We start from the raw sequence: 12,555 nt of genomic DNA, 5'->3' as shown, positions 1-12,555 counted from the left end.
TTGTTTTTTTTTAAAAAAATTACTTACTCCCTTTCTCAATTTAATCCCAGCAACCTGCAATGTTGGTTAGACTGAGAGGCAGTGACTGGCCCAAGGTCACCCAGTGAACTTCATGGTTGAGTGGTGATTTGAACCCTGAACCAGACAGTCTAATCACTTAACCACACTAGTTCTTAAGAATGTTTACGTTCTTATCTCTTCACCCAGAAATTGCATAAATGCTGAGAAAGTCATTAAAAACAAAAATTAACCCTCTCTCAGTATTTTCACATTAAGGACTACTACAGTGTAATATTTTAAGAGAAATGAGGGAACCTGTGACCCTCCAACTGTTGTTGGAACTCCCATCAGCCCCAGCCAACATGATCAGTGATCAAGGATCATGGCAGTTGCAGCCTGAAACTATGGGGGGGGGGCACAAATTATATGGCCCAGCCTTATAAAGTCAATTTCAAGTCATAAACTATTATTTCCCCAAACCATTACACGTATATCACCTGAAGTGACAGCTTTAATTGGTCTCAAAGCAGCAGGTGAATTGACAGACACAAAGGTGAGAGGTGAGAAGTACTTGACAAGATTCAACCAGTTTTTTTGAGACACAATGGAATTCTATGTAAACTACATTGTAAAAGTGATGAGTTTTTTGGTGTGATTGAACGAGGTGCCCTAATGTCAGAGTGGTAAAGAGTAGAAGCATCTGTGGATACCATTGGGAATGTAGGAAGCTGCTTTACACCAAGTCAGACCATTGGTTTATTTAGCTTTATGATGCATATACTGACTGAAAGCATCTCTCCAGGGTTTCAGGCAGGAGATGCCAGAGCTGAAGCTAAGGCCTTCTGCATGCAAAGCATGTGCTCTCTTACTCAGCTATGCTTCATTCATCTGAGGTACTCTGATTCAGGAGATACACAGAAGGGTCTAGGAATGGAGGGTAGAAACTGGGTCTATGACAACAGTAGATGAGAAGGCAGCAAGCTAGGGGGAACCAGTAGGGTTTGGGAGATTAACTCCTCCATACGGCCTCTTCTTCAGTCCTCTGAAGTGTCCTGAGAAGACAGAAAGGAGAACTGCATTTGACCTGGAGCTGCAAATAGAGGCATAGCTAGGGGGCAGGGTACACTGGTTGCCACACATCAGAGGGTGGCACTTAGTGTAGGGCCCACAGCACGCCCGAGCCACACATCTCTCCTGGGAGTGACGCAGTGGCTCGGGCACCTGCCGGCTCTGCGCTGCCCAAAATGGCAACATGGAGCTTGTGTCTGCCCGATGCCTCCCCCTCAGCCACCCTACAGCTGAGGGGGATGCGGCGGACAGACTCCTTGGAGGTTCCGTGGCGCACCCTGCCCTGGCTTGCCCCACCCCCATGGGCACAGGGCGAGCACGCCACCCTGGGCACCCGAGCAGCTAGCTATGCAGCTGGCTGCAGAGTTGAAGAACTGCACTTCATTTTGAAATAGCCAGCTTGATAGTTGACTGCATATCTCTAGTAAACACTTAACATTAGTATTTTCCCAGGTAAATTGGGGGGGGGGAATACAACCCTAGATTAATAGTGTAATCCTATGTACTCAGAAGAAAGTGCCATTGACATCAGTGGGGCTAGCTTCCAGGTATGTTTGTCTGGAACGGCAGCTTTGGATGTTTTGCACCACAAACTTAGTACTCTAACAACATTACTGAACTTAACCCTAGGCCCCTACATCATGGGCTAATCCCTGTTCCTACTGTCATGGAACACGGTCCTGTTACAAAAGGAGCTCATCTTTCAAGGAGCTGTTTGAGATGCACAGCCTTGCAAGCCAACCTATATGCCAAGGTTAGCCACTGTAGTGTACTCCAGAAGATGTGGGGATATAGTTTCCATCATACTTGACCACTGGACCTGCTGGCCAGGGCTAATGGGAGTTGTTTAGCCCGACAACATGATGGTTACCCCTGATATAGCCATTTTGGCCTACAAGTCATAGAGGCAAAATATGTGTCAACCACTATTAATAGTAAATGGGTGTTTTCTAATTAGGAACGCACAGAGGCAACTCTAAGGTAAAGGGGCCCCTGACCGTTAGGTCCAGTCGTGGACGACTCTGGGGTTGCAGCGCTCATCTCGCTTTATTGGCCGAAGGAGCCGGCGTACAGCTTCCGGGTCATGTGGCCAGCATGACTAAGCCGCTTCTGGCGAACCAGAGCAGTGCACAGAAACACCGTTTACCTTCCCGCCAGAGCGGTACCTATTTATCTAATTGCACTTTGATGTGCTTTCGAACTGCTAGGTTGGCAGGAGCAGGGACCAAGCAATGGGAGCTCACCCCGTCATGAGGATTCGAACCGCCGACCTTTTGATCGGCAAGTCCTAGGCTCTATGGTTTAACCCACAGCGCTACCCGCGTCCCTGATGAGGCAACTCTACCTGACTGCAAAGTACCAAAACATGTTTTAACTTTGATGGCACAAATAATTATGCTGCTGGATACCATAGGGCTGCTCAGTAACCCAAAGACAGTGGGTATGTTTCATGGAACTTTGAAGTGTCAGGCATAGCCCTACTGGCTTTAGCCCAAACGTAGCAGAGTTTTCCTGCACAGCGAGGAAGCTAGTTGCGGCAGTAATGACTACTCAGCTAGACTCAGAATAACTATTTACAGGATTTATTAAAAGGAAAAATAAAACCAGCAGAGTTTCTGCATACAAATAAAAGCAAAATAAATCCTTTCTTCCTTTCTTCCTTTCTCTCTCTCATAACCATACACAGCACTTCTAACTCCTAACACACCTCACACCAAACTGTGCTAGCAATCCCTAGATAACAGAGTTGAGTGCTGCTCGTTAACCAATCAGAGTGAGTAGTTTCTAGGTCAAGCAGACCTGGGCTTTCTGCCAAGAGTAAATTGACACCAGCTGGAGTTAATTGGTGAAGCTAGAATCTGCAAGTTTCTCACGAGAACCAATTAACAGAAACTGAAACCGAAACTGAACACCCCCTCACAGATTCTGCTGAACAATTAACTCCAAATACACCTATGTAGGAGATTATTTTTCCAGCAAACCTAAACCCTTGCACATTCGCTTGTTCTTTACCTTTGCCAATGGTTTAGTTAACACATCTGCTACATTTTCTTCACTTGATACATAAGTACAGGTGATTACATTGTCTTGTACACAGCAACGTACATTTTGGTATTTTACAGAGATATGTTTGGAACGCGATTTGAAACCCTCTGTTTTACTTAATGTTATACAAGCTTGATTATCAATGTAAACTTGTACCGGTTCTCCACAATTTACATTCAAATCTGCTAACAAATGCTTGAAATAAATCACCTCGTTGCACAATTCACTCAATGCGGCGTACTCTGATTCCGTTGATGACACACTTACAACGTCTTGCTTGCGTGACCGCCAGCTGATTAAAGCTCCACCGACCCTTATGACTAGTCCTGTGACAGATTTTCTATCTGGCAAATTTCCCCAGTCACTATCACAGTAGCAACTCAACATCTCGTCCTCTGAAGAATTTAATTGTAACATATAGCCAATTGTCTGTTTGAGATACCTCAGAACTTGTTTTACCCCTTTCCAGGCATTTAGTGTGGGTTTTGAGACCAATCTACTTAATATGCCTACTGCGTAGCTAATATCAGGTCTGGACCACTGTGCTATATACAATAAACTTCCAATTACAGAGTGATATACATCAGGATGTTCAAATTCAGGACTCTCATCTATGTGAAGTGTTTTTATGAAACCTGGATCCATAGGCACCGCTGCCCCTTTGCAATCCTGCATCCTGTATGTAGTCAGTAGTTGTTTAACTTTGTTCTGCTGACTAATTAGGCAGCTGCCATCTTGGGCCCAGCACACTTCCAACCCTAGATATGTCCTAACCGGGCCTAAGTCTTTTGTACACCCACCTGCAGCCTACAATCTTTGCCCCCTCAGGCGCTGCTACTGGTGTAAAAACCTTGTGCTCATTCAGAGAGGACATCTCTTCCTCCATTGCCTGTTTCCAGTGCTCTGCCTCCTCTTTTGGTAACTTTAACACCTCCTGAAAACTCTTGGGCTCTGCAATTACACTAAACACATTTGCAGTATCTGGGGAAAAACGCACCGGAGGCACTCCTTTGTTTTGTCTTTTAGATCTTCTGGGAGAAAATTTTTCTTCTGACCCACTTTCCTCCTCAGAACTACGACCTCTCTTTTGTTGCTTAGCAACTGGTCTTTGGCTAACTTCACTTTCTTGAGAGCTCTTATCTGAACTTTCCTCCCCCTCAGACTCTGATTCTCTGTGTTTACCTTCAGAGTCATGGAGCTCCTGGGAAGGTTCAAACCAAACCTCAGTATTGGCATGTAGTCTCTCCCAGCCACTATGTTCACAAAAACTGGCATTCCTGGAGATCACAATGCCATTTGTCCCTTCAGCAAAGCGGAAACCTTTTCCCAGCTCCTGGTAACCCACAAACACTAACTGTTTGGTCTTAGGATCTCCCTTCTTTCTCATTTGTTTCGGAATTAATACCCAGGCTTTTGATCCAAACACATGCAAATGGTCAATTTTGGGTTTTTTCTGAAACAATTTAAAGTACGGGGTTGTACCTATTGTTTGATGAAAGAGCCTATTTTGGAGATAACACGCGGTGAGCATGCTCTCCCCCCAATAAGACATGGGTAAATCAGCATCATCAAGCATGGCAAACATCATATCTTGTAAAGATCTGTTTTTTCGCTCTGCAACGCCATTCTCCTCTGGGGAAAAAACGTTCGTTTTTCTATGCCCAATGCCACGCTTTTGTAACCAATCTCTAAAGGCATTTGACATAAATTCGCCACCTCTGTCCGTCTGAATCCTTTTGAGTTTAACAGACAGAAATCTTTCCACAGATGCCACCCAGCCTTTAAACTTAGTGAACACGTCACCCTTATTCTTCATGGGAAAAACCCAAGAATAACGCGTGGCGTCATCCACAATTGTTAGTGAAAAGCGCGATCCACCCCTGCTTACAGCAAATGGACCAATTACGTCCATGTGAACCAGCTGTAGCGGTGACTCACTAACTCTGTCACTTCTGGGGTAAGAGACTCTGTGGGTTTTAACCTTTTTACAGACATTACAATCAAGGTACTTGTTACAACTCTTTAAATTACCCCCATCAGCCAATTCAGACATTTTTAGTACACTTTTCCAGCAAGCATGCCCCATTTTCCTATGCAATAAGTGCACACAGTTGTCATGTATAGCTTTGTTATTCACTGCAGGCTGAGATTTACTGACTACTGCTGCAACTTGAGATCCTGCTTTAAGCCAAAACAAGCCTCCCTCTGACTTAGCAGTGCCTAAAATCTCACCAGCCTTCTTAATAATGCAACTGTCTCCTTCAAAATACACTTTAAACCCAGCTTTCAGCAAACAATCTACAGACATCAGATTGCTCCTTAATGACGGCACACAAAGTACATTTTGCAGGCATTCACGAAGACAAGGGACAAAAACTGCACCCCCCGAAATCACTTCGGAAGTACTTCCGTCTGCTAGAGCCACCTGGCTGCGCTGTGCTGAGTTCTTGGAAACAAACAATTCATCTGAATTCACGATGTGGCGAGACGCTCCCGAATCGACCACCCAGACCGCTTGTTTCTCATCAGCAATCTTGACCTCGCCGGTCACCAGCTGAGCCGACTGTTTTCGTTTGAAGAACTTCCTTTTACGCTGCTGCTGCTGCTGATCTCGTCTCTGCTCCTGCACCGGCAACTGAGACTTGACCAACTCCGGACATTGTCGTTTTAGATGCGCTGAAGACCCACATCGGAAACAACGCCTAACAGCAAACGCTGACTCCTCACCGGTACGCAGCTTTTGCTTCACCTCTGGCACGGCATGAGAACTCCCTCCAAACCGTCCACCTGTAGAAGCCTCTGCAGCCAACAACTTTTCTTGCCTCTTCTGCCATTCTTCAATCAAACGCCCAGTAACGTAACTGACTGATAAATCACGCTCCTGCATGCCTTCTAGAGACAAAACTAAATTATCCCAGCTTTCAGGGAGAGAACTCAAAATAATAGCCACCTTCTCCTGCTGGTCTAATGCACAGTCTCTTTCCTGTAGCGCAGTAAACTTTAACTGTAAACTGTGTAGGTGTTCCTGCATTGTAACCCCAGGCTGTAACATTGCCTTGTACAATGCCTTGCGAATGAACAGCTTGGAAACCGCTGTCTCACGCACATGGAGTTCTTTAAGTGCTTGCCACACACCTCTAGCTGTCTTGATTCCCCTCACATACGGCAACTGGGAATCTTCCAGCCCCAAGACAATTGTGGCCCTTGCTCTTTGGTCTTTATCGAGGTCTTCATCATCAGGCTTTGCAGGAAACTTACTCACCACTTGCCAGAGACGATCCCTCTGCAGCACTGCCTGCATGCGTTCCGACCACAGCAAGTAATTGGAGTCATTCAGACGCTCAAAAGCCATCTGAACTGGTTGTGAGGCCATCTTGAGAGCGATGTCCCTGGAACCCGGAACCAGCTACTCACGACCACCGAGAGAGAGAACAGGAACCACAGCACCCAGCACTCACACGCTGCAGCTGTTGTCCTTGTGTCCGCTGCGTCACCAGCTCACCACGGTCAGGAACCAGCCAGGAACAACAACCTTTGGAACTACTGGAACCAACGCCGTTGATGCTGACACCACCGCAACTCAGGCTGGCAGCACAATGCCCATAACCTCATGGAACTTTGAAGTGTCAGGCATAGCCCTACTGGCTTTAGCCCAAACGTAGCAGAGTTTTCCTGCACAGCGAGGAAGCTAGTTGCGGCAGTAATGACTACTCAGCTAGACTCAGAATAACTATTTACAGGATTTATTAAAAGGAAAAATAAAACCAGCAGAGTTTCTGCATACAAATAAAAGCAAAATAAATCCTTTCTTCCTTTCTTCCTTTCTCTCTCTCATAACCATACACAGCACTTCTAACTCCTAACACACCTCACACCAAACTGTGCTAGCAATCCCTAGATAACAGAGTTGAGTGCTGCTCGTTAACCAATCAGAGTGAGTAGTTTCTAGGTCAAGCAGACCTGGGCTTTCTGCCAAGAGTAAATTGACACCAGCTGGAGTTAATTGGTGAAGCTAGAATCTGCAAGTTTCTCACGAGAACCAATTAACAGAAACTGAAACCGAAACTGAACAATGTTTGCATGTCACGCTAAACCAAAAGTGAGAAACCTGAGGCTCTCCAGATGTTGTAGGACTCCAACTCCCATCAGCCCCAACCAGCATAACCAATAGTCAGGGATAATGGGTGTTGTAGACCAACAACACTTGAAAGGTGTGAAGAGCTACACATGCCTAAAATATGAGAGCACACTGACAAATTCAGGCAGGATGTCACTTCAGCCTGGAGAAGACACATCCAAAATGGTCCATTCCACTCGAGTGAAAAGTTTGCATAATCAGGAATAAGCTGTTGAATACAAACATTTATTACTGAAGCTTCTCTTTAGAAGGCCTAATATTTTCAAGAGAGATTTAAAAAAAAAAGTGAGAAGAATCACCTCATGGATTAAAAAAGAAACTATTAGACTAAAATATGTACTGTGATTACTAGTGAACCTGTTCCTATTCAAGCTAAATAATTTCAGTGCAAAGCCTATTTTATAAATGGATAATTAAACCTTCCTTAATGGGAACTTAAAATAATGATGCTATCTAAGGGATGAAATTCCCAGGACAGTATATGCCAATTCATATACATAACACACTACGACTCATGACTGTTCAAATAAGCAGATTCTGTTAGTACAGAAGAAGCGGAGCAGCAAAAAAGCATTACAAGAGCATTAAGTCATCCTGTTTCATCAGTGTTTTGCTACCCAATTAGCTACTTCAAACATAACAGGAAAATCTCTCTTTGAAAACCAGCAAATATCTGAAAAAACAACACAGAACTATTGAAGAGGCACAAGAACATCAAAGTGATCAGAGGCACAGTACCTGCTGAAATCAGCTTCTGGGTGCAGAACCAGGGAATCTACATTCCATTTTAGGTACAATAGGGGTGTTTGGAGATGCCTGCTCTTCTAGCCCTTTCTAGCTCTTGCTTCCAAGTATGTGCATGTACTCAGTTTCTGTTTTGATTTTTTAAAAGGTTCATATAATTCTGGTCATCTCTTTCTCTTTTTCCCTGTTCCTTATTAAACCAGCAAGCTTTGCTCACTTGTTCCATGAGCTCCGGACGAGATGTTCCCCACTGAATATTTGGACAAGAAAGCAGGAAGCCTGCCTTCTCACAGGAGCCCAAAGGAGCATTCCAACAACACAGACCTAATTGCTGGGGAAATGGAGAGGGGAGAGGGAGAAAAACTTCGCACTTTCTGGGTTTGGGGGCGTACATTGGTGTAGAGAGAAATGAGATAAAAGAAGTGGCTATCAACAGCCCGCCAAACCAAAAATACATAGTTGCTAAAAAAAAACCCATGTAAAATGCTATGGCTGCGGAAGGAGAGAGGTTTCCAAGGGATTAAAACAAGTATTTCTCTGCTTTTCTCCAAAGCTTCTGCAAAGTAAACCAAATCGCACACACCATGAAAGTAAAAGAATTTACACAGAAAGGAAATGCATGTACGTAGTGCCAAATAGCAAGAGCCAAGGCACACGCAAGCAGCATGAAGCAGGCAGAGGGGATAACCAGGCTTGCTGGGAAAGAGAAGAAAATTGGCTTAATATATTCAACCACTTAAAAAATGCCCAAGGATCAAAACTGCAAAAAAAAAAAATAGAATAAGGTACACTCCTGAGCTAAGAAATCTACATCAACTGGAATGCTTTGGAATGAGACACAAGCTATTAAAATAAGCAATATGGGGCATCTATAACAGTACAGTACTTGCTTTTTCAGAGTCCTGGATTTTAGCCTTGCAGCGACATGATTTCCAATTGGTAAGATCTCTCCTCCTCCCCCCACTCCCCCCCCCAAATGCTGGGTGAGGAGGACAGATATCTTCTGTGGGAGGGGAAAAAATGAAAAGTTTTTTTAAGCCTTTGTTAGATTTCAACAGCTGGGCAATGACTAGAAGCACAGAGGGGCATGGCATAGCTTTGGGAAAACAGCAAGCAGGGTGAGGGAAGAGAGTGGAACAGAGACCATGGAAGTCCAACACGTTTGACTGCTGTTAATGCCCCAGGGACCTAACAGAAATCTGGCTAAAGGGTTGGGGGCGGGGGTGATCTGGCAAGCAAAATACCGGTACATCAAGTGCACATCTAGTGGAGACTCCATGAGATATGATGCCCTGCTGGGCACCCTGCCAAAGATGCTAATAGTCAAATGTGGGCTTGGAAATAATGACTTTGTGACATTCTCCATCTCTCTTCTCCACATATAGGCTCAGAAAAGCAGGATTGTGCCACTTAGGCCATAGTCACTAGGTTCCAAGCCTTGAACATATTGCCCTCACACTGCCACCTCAATGAATTCGGCTGCTACACCTTTAAGACACTCTGCTTTTAACTCACCTACTGACAAAACTTAAATGAGTGTGGCCCTCCAAGGCTCTTCCTCTGGCCCTGCTTTCCACCTTTTTCTTTTTCTTTCGGCCTGGCTGGAGCATTTTATTTACTTTTACATTTCTGTTCCAACTTTCCTCCAAGGAGCTCAAGGTTACACACACAGTTCTCCTCCCTATTTTATCCTAACCACAACCTTGCAAGGTAGGTTAGGGCTGAGAGTCGGTGACTGTCCCAGGGTCACGCAGTGAGCTTCATGGCTGTGTGGAGATCTGAACCCTGGTCTCCCCAGTCCAACACTCTAACCGCACTGGCTCTTGAACTCTGATAACACCTCTTGCTTCCATGGATGGAGGATAAACAGAAGTGTACAAGCATGTGTAGCAAGCTGGCCTGTTGTACCGAGGTAAAAATTCACATTCTTTGCTCAGCTCACATTTCCCTCAAGGCTTGCCCACCACTGGCATGTGCCCCCCCCCCAAAGCCTTGGGCTTTAAAAGCTTCCCCACCCCATGGCTCTGCCCCATAATTTATTTTGCGTTAACAGGTCTGCCAAAACGCACAAAAAGTACTGGAAGACGACAGTTCCTCTGAACATGCCCAGAACGCTTTCCACCACAAAGGAACCAGGGACCTCCTTCTTGAATCACGAAAAACGCAAACTCCAGCCTTGGCATCCCTACCTCCAAGCTCATACCTTCTGCTTTCAACCAAAACGAATCAGTATATTCTGCCTTGAGCGAGAGACCAAGGACGCCTCTGACCATGTACAAAGCGCTTTTCCCTCGCGGCTGATGATACGGATCTCATATTATACCCTTGGTAAAATAATCCCCGGCCAGCCAAGAGAGGGGTGGGGGGAGAGACAAGTTTCAGGAAAACTGAATTTAGAACCGATTTTAAAAGGCAAAAAAGGCGCAGGGGACAGTAGCACCATCCCTCCCGCCGGGATGAGCGTTCATGGAAGCGGCAAAGCCTATTCTCGCTTTCCCTCAGGCGGGTCTGGGGACGTGCAGACTGAAGGGACGGCAACATACCCGTTGGCACCACAGACTCCTCCTCCTGCTGCTGCTTCTCCTAACGACTGAGGAAAAATTCACGGGGGGCGACACCCACCGCCTCCTTTCTCCATCCCACCCGCTCCAGCCGTGTTGGCGGCGGCGGCAACAACAGCTTTGCGGGCATGAGGAGAAAACGATGGGAAGGGAAAGAGGCGCGCGCGGCCCGCCCCCCTCGCTCCTCGGCCCGCCCTCAGGCCCGCCCAGCGCGAGGCAGGGGGCGGTTTGGGCGGGAAACTCTTCTGAGGAAAAGCTGCCGCTGCCGCGGCTGCCGTCCTAATTTGGAAGAAGCAGAAACACCCCGCGAGTGAGCGCGAGGTGGGCTTCCAAGTAAGCATGCGCGGAGCTGGGGGGATTTGAGGCTGCCGTTCTACGCATAGGAGAAAGCTCAGCTGAACTCCCTTTTGCGGGGGGGGGGGAGTGGAGCGCAAAAGCTGTGGCTGTGTATATGGCGCGGGGGGGGGGGACAGCGGAGCAGCTGTGCTTAATTGTTATTAATAACGCGGGGCTGCAGTCTTAAAAGCTGCCTTTTCTGCGGTTGGGTGTAAGCTCCCCTTGAACTCCGTGAAGCTGGCTTCTGGGAAGGCAGAAATAGGATTGCAAGAACAGGGCCAAGGCGGGAAGGCAAGATTCAAAGGGATGCTCTTGGGCATATTATATACTGCACTGCGAAGTGCGCATGCAGGAAGGATGTGGCTGAAAAGCTCTTGCACGTAGACCCCTCATGACAACCAGGAAATGGCTATGGGGCAACCCATTCAGATGGGTGTCATACAAATGTTGTTGATACAAAAGCCTTCCTTCAAGCACCTGGAAGTGTAAGCACCAGACCATAGAAACAGCCTGGAAGCTAATGAAGTTCTTTCAACACTAGTGAGATAAATTTCCATCAACCAGTCCCAATCAGTATCCTGACAGCTGTGTTTAAAGTAACTGTAATTCCTGAATGCCCTTCAAACTCAGCCTCACATATTACAGTAGTCAGTCCTTGATGGATAGCTGTGGCCAGGCTACCATTGGTGAGACCTCAAGTGAAGTTCTTGTCTCAGCTGATGAAAGGCACTCTTCTAATATGTAATCAATTTGTAATTGTCTAGGTCATTTTGAGTTTTAATCCAATCCTCTTGCAGCAGCTCTTAACTTTGCTTCTTATGCAAGCCTGAGGGGGAGGAGCAAAATTCACCAGACCAGGTAGAGAGGTTGCTTGTTACCTTTGCTTCACCTGATCTATTAACCACGCTCTTCATCCTACTGCATATCTCTTGCATAATGCATTAGCAAATCATAAGTCTTTGCAAGATCAAGCCCAAAGAGTTTCTGCGTGGCCTGTTGTTCCAGTTTGACTTAATTGATGAAAAAACATACCTTTCTTTAAATGGGTGTAACTTTGCATGTGAAGAGCCCTTCAGCAAAAGTAATCATAATAATAATAAGGTACAAAATAAACTTGGACTGAAGAGGGAGTACAATGAAGAATACAGTACAGTTCTTAATGCAACCATAAGCAGCCCACAGAGTTACCATAGATTCCACTTATGTCATTAAATGTAACCTTACTATACAATGGGCCTGTGGTCGTAGACTGAAGCTGCACACTGAATTCTTACCCTGTTAGCCATGATACTTAAGAACAGCATAAGAAATAATACCCCAATAGGGACCAAGATACAGGAGTGAATATAACCAAATAAAAAATGCCCATTTTATTATTCCTGGCTTCTTAGCAGCTAACTTTTTATGTTTCAACAGCAAAAGAGGATATACAATATTTGCAAAAGATGGGTAAAGTGGTGTTGGTGGTAGTTTAAATATTAAATATTAAACTACCTTATATAAACTCCCATTTTCAGTGCTCTACAAATATTGAAAATATCATGTATTTAATAAGAGAAATATTAACACACAGGCTTGATATTGTTGGGAATGCTGATATCCTCATAATAGCAGTAAGATGAAAGAAAAACTAGCATTCAACGTCCATCTATTTAATATATG

The 12,555-nt window shown here is 45.4% G+C and overlaps 1 protein-coding gene across 5 annotated transcripts in view; it reads right to left on the bottom strand.

Annotated features, from left to right (window-relative positions):
• Positions 1-10,935, bottom strand: part of LOC308573170 (ankyrin repeat and fibronectin type-III domain-containing protein 1-like) — a 384,306-nt gene extending 373,371 nt beyond the window's left edge. For 3 of the 5 annotated variants that reach the window (XM_081169829.1, XM_081169832.1, XM_081169831.1), the window contains exon 1: positions 10,540-10,935. The gene's annotated coding sequence lies outside the window, so the exon portion shown is untranslated. The remainder of the gene's footprint in view (positions 1-10,539) is intronic. The other 2 variants (XM_081169833.1, XM_081169834.1) reach the window with 1 other exon arrangement.
• Positions 10,936-12,555: the final 1,620 nt, after the last annotated feature.

The sequence above is a fragment of the Podarcis bocagei genome (genome assembly GCF_964188305.1).
Source record: "Podarcis bocagei genome assembly, chromosome: 14".
In the NCBI taxonomy this organism is placed as follows: domain Eukaryota; kingdom Metazoa; phylum Chordata; class Lepidosauria; order Squamata; family Lacertidae; genus Podarcis; species Podarcis bocagei.
The sequence above is the reverse complement of the archived record's forward strand: the minus strand, read 5'-3'. Positions and strand labels throughout refer to the sequence as shown.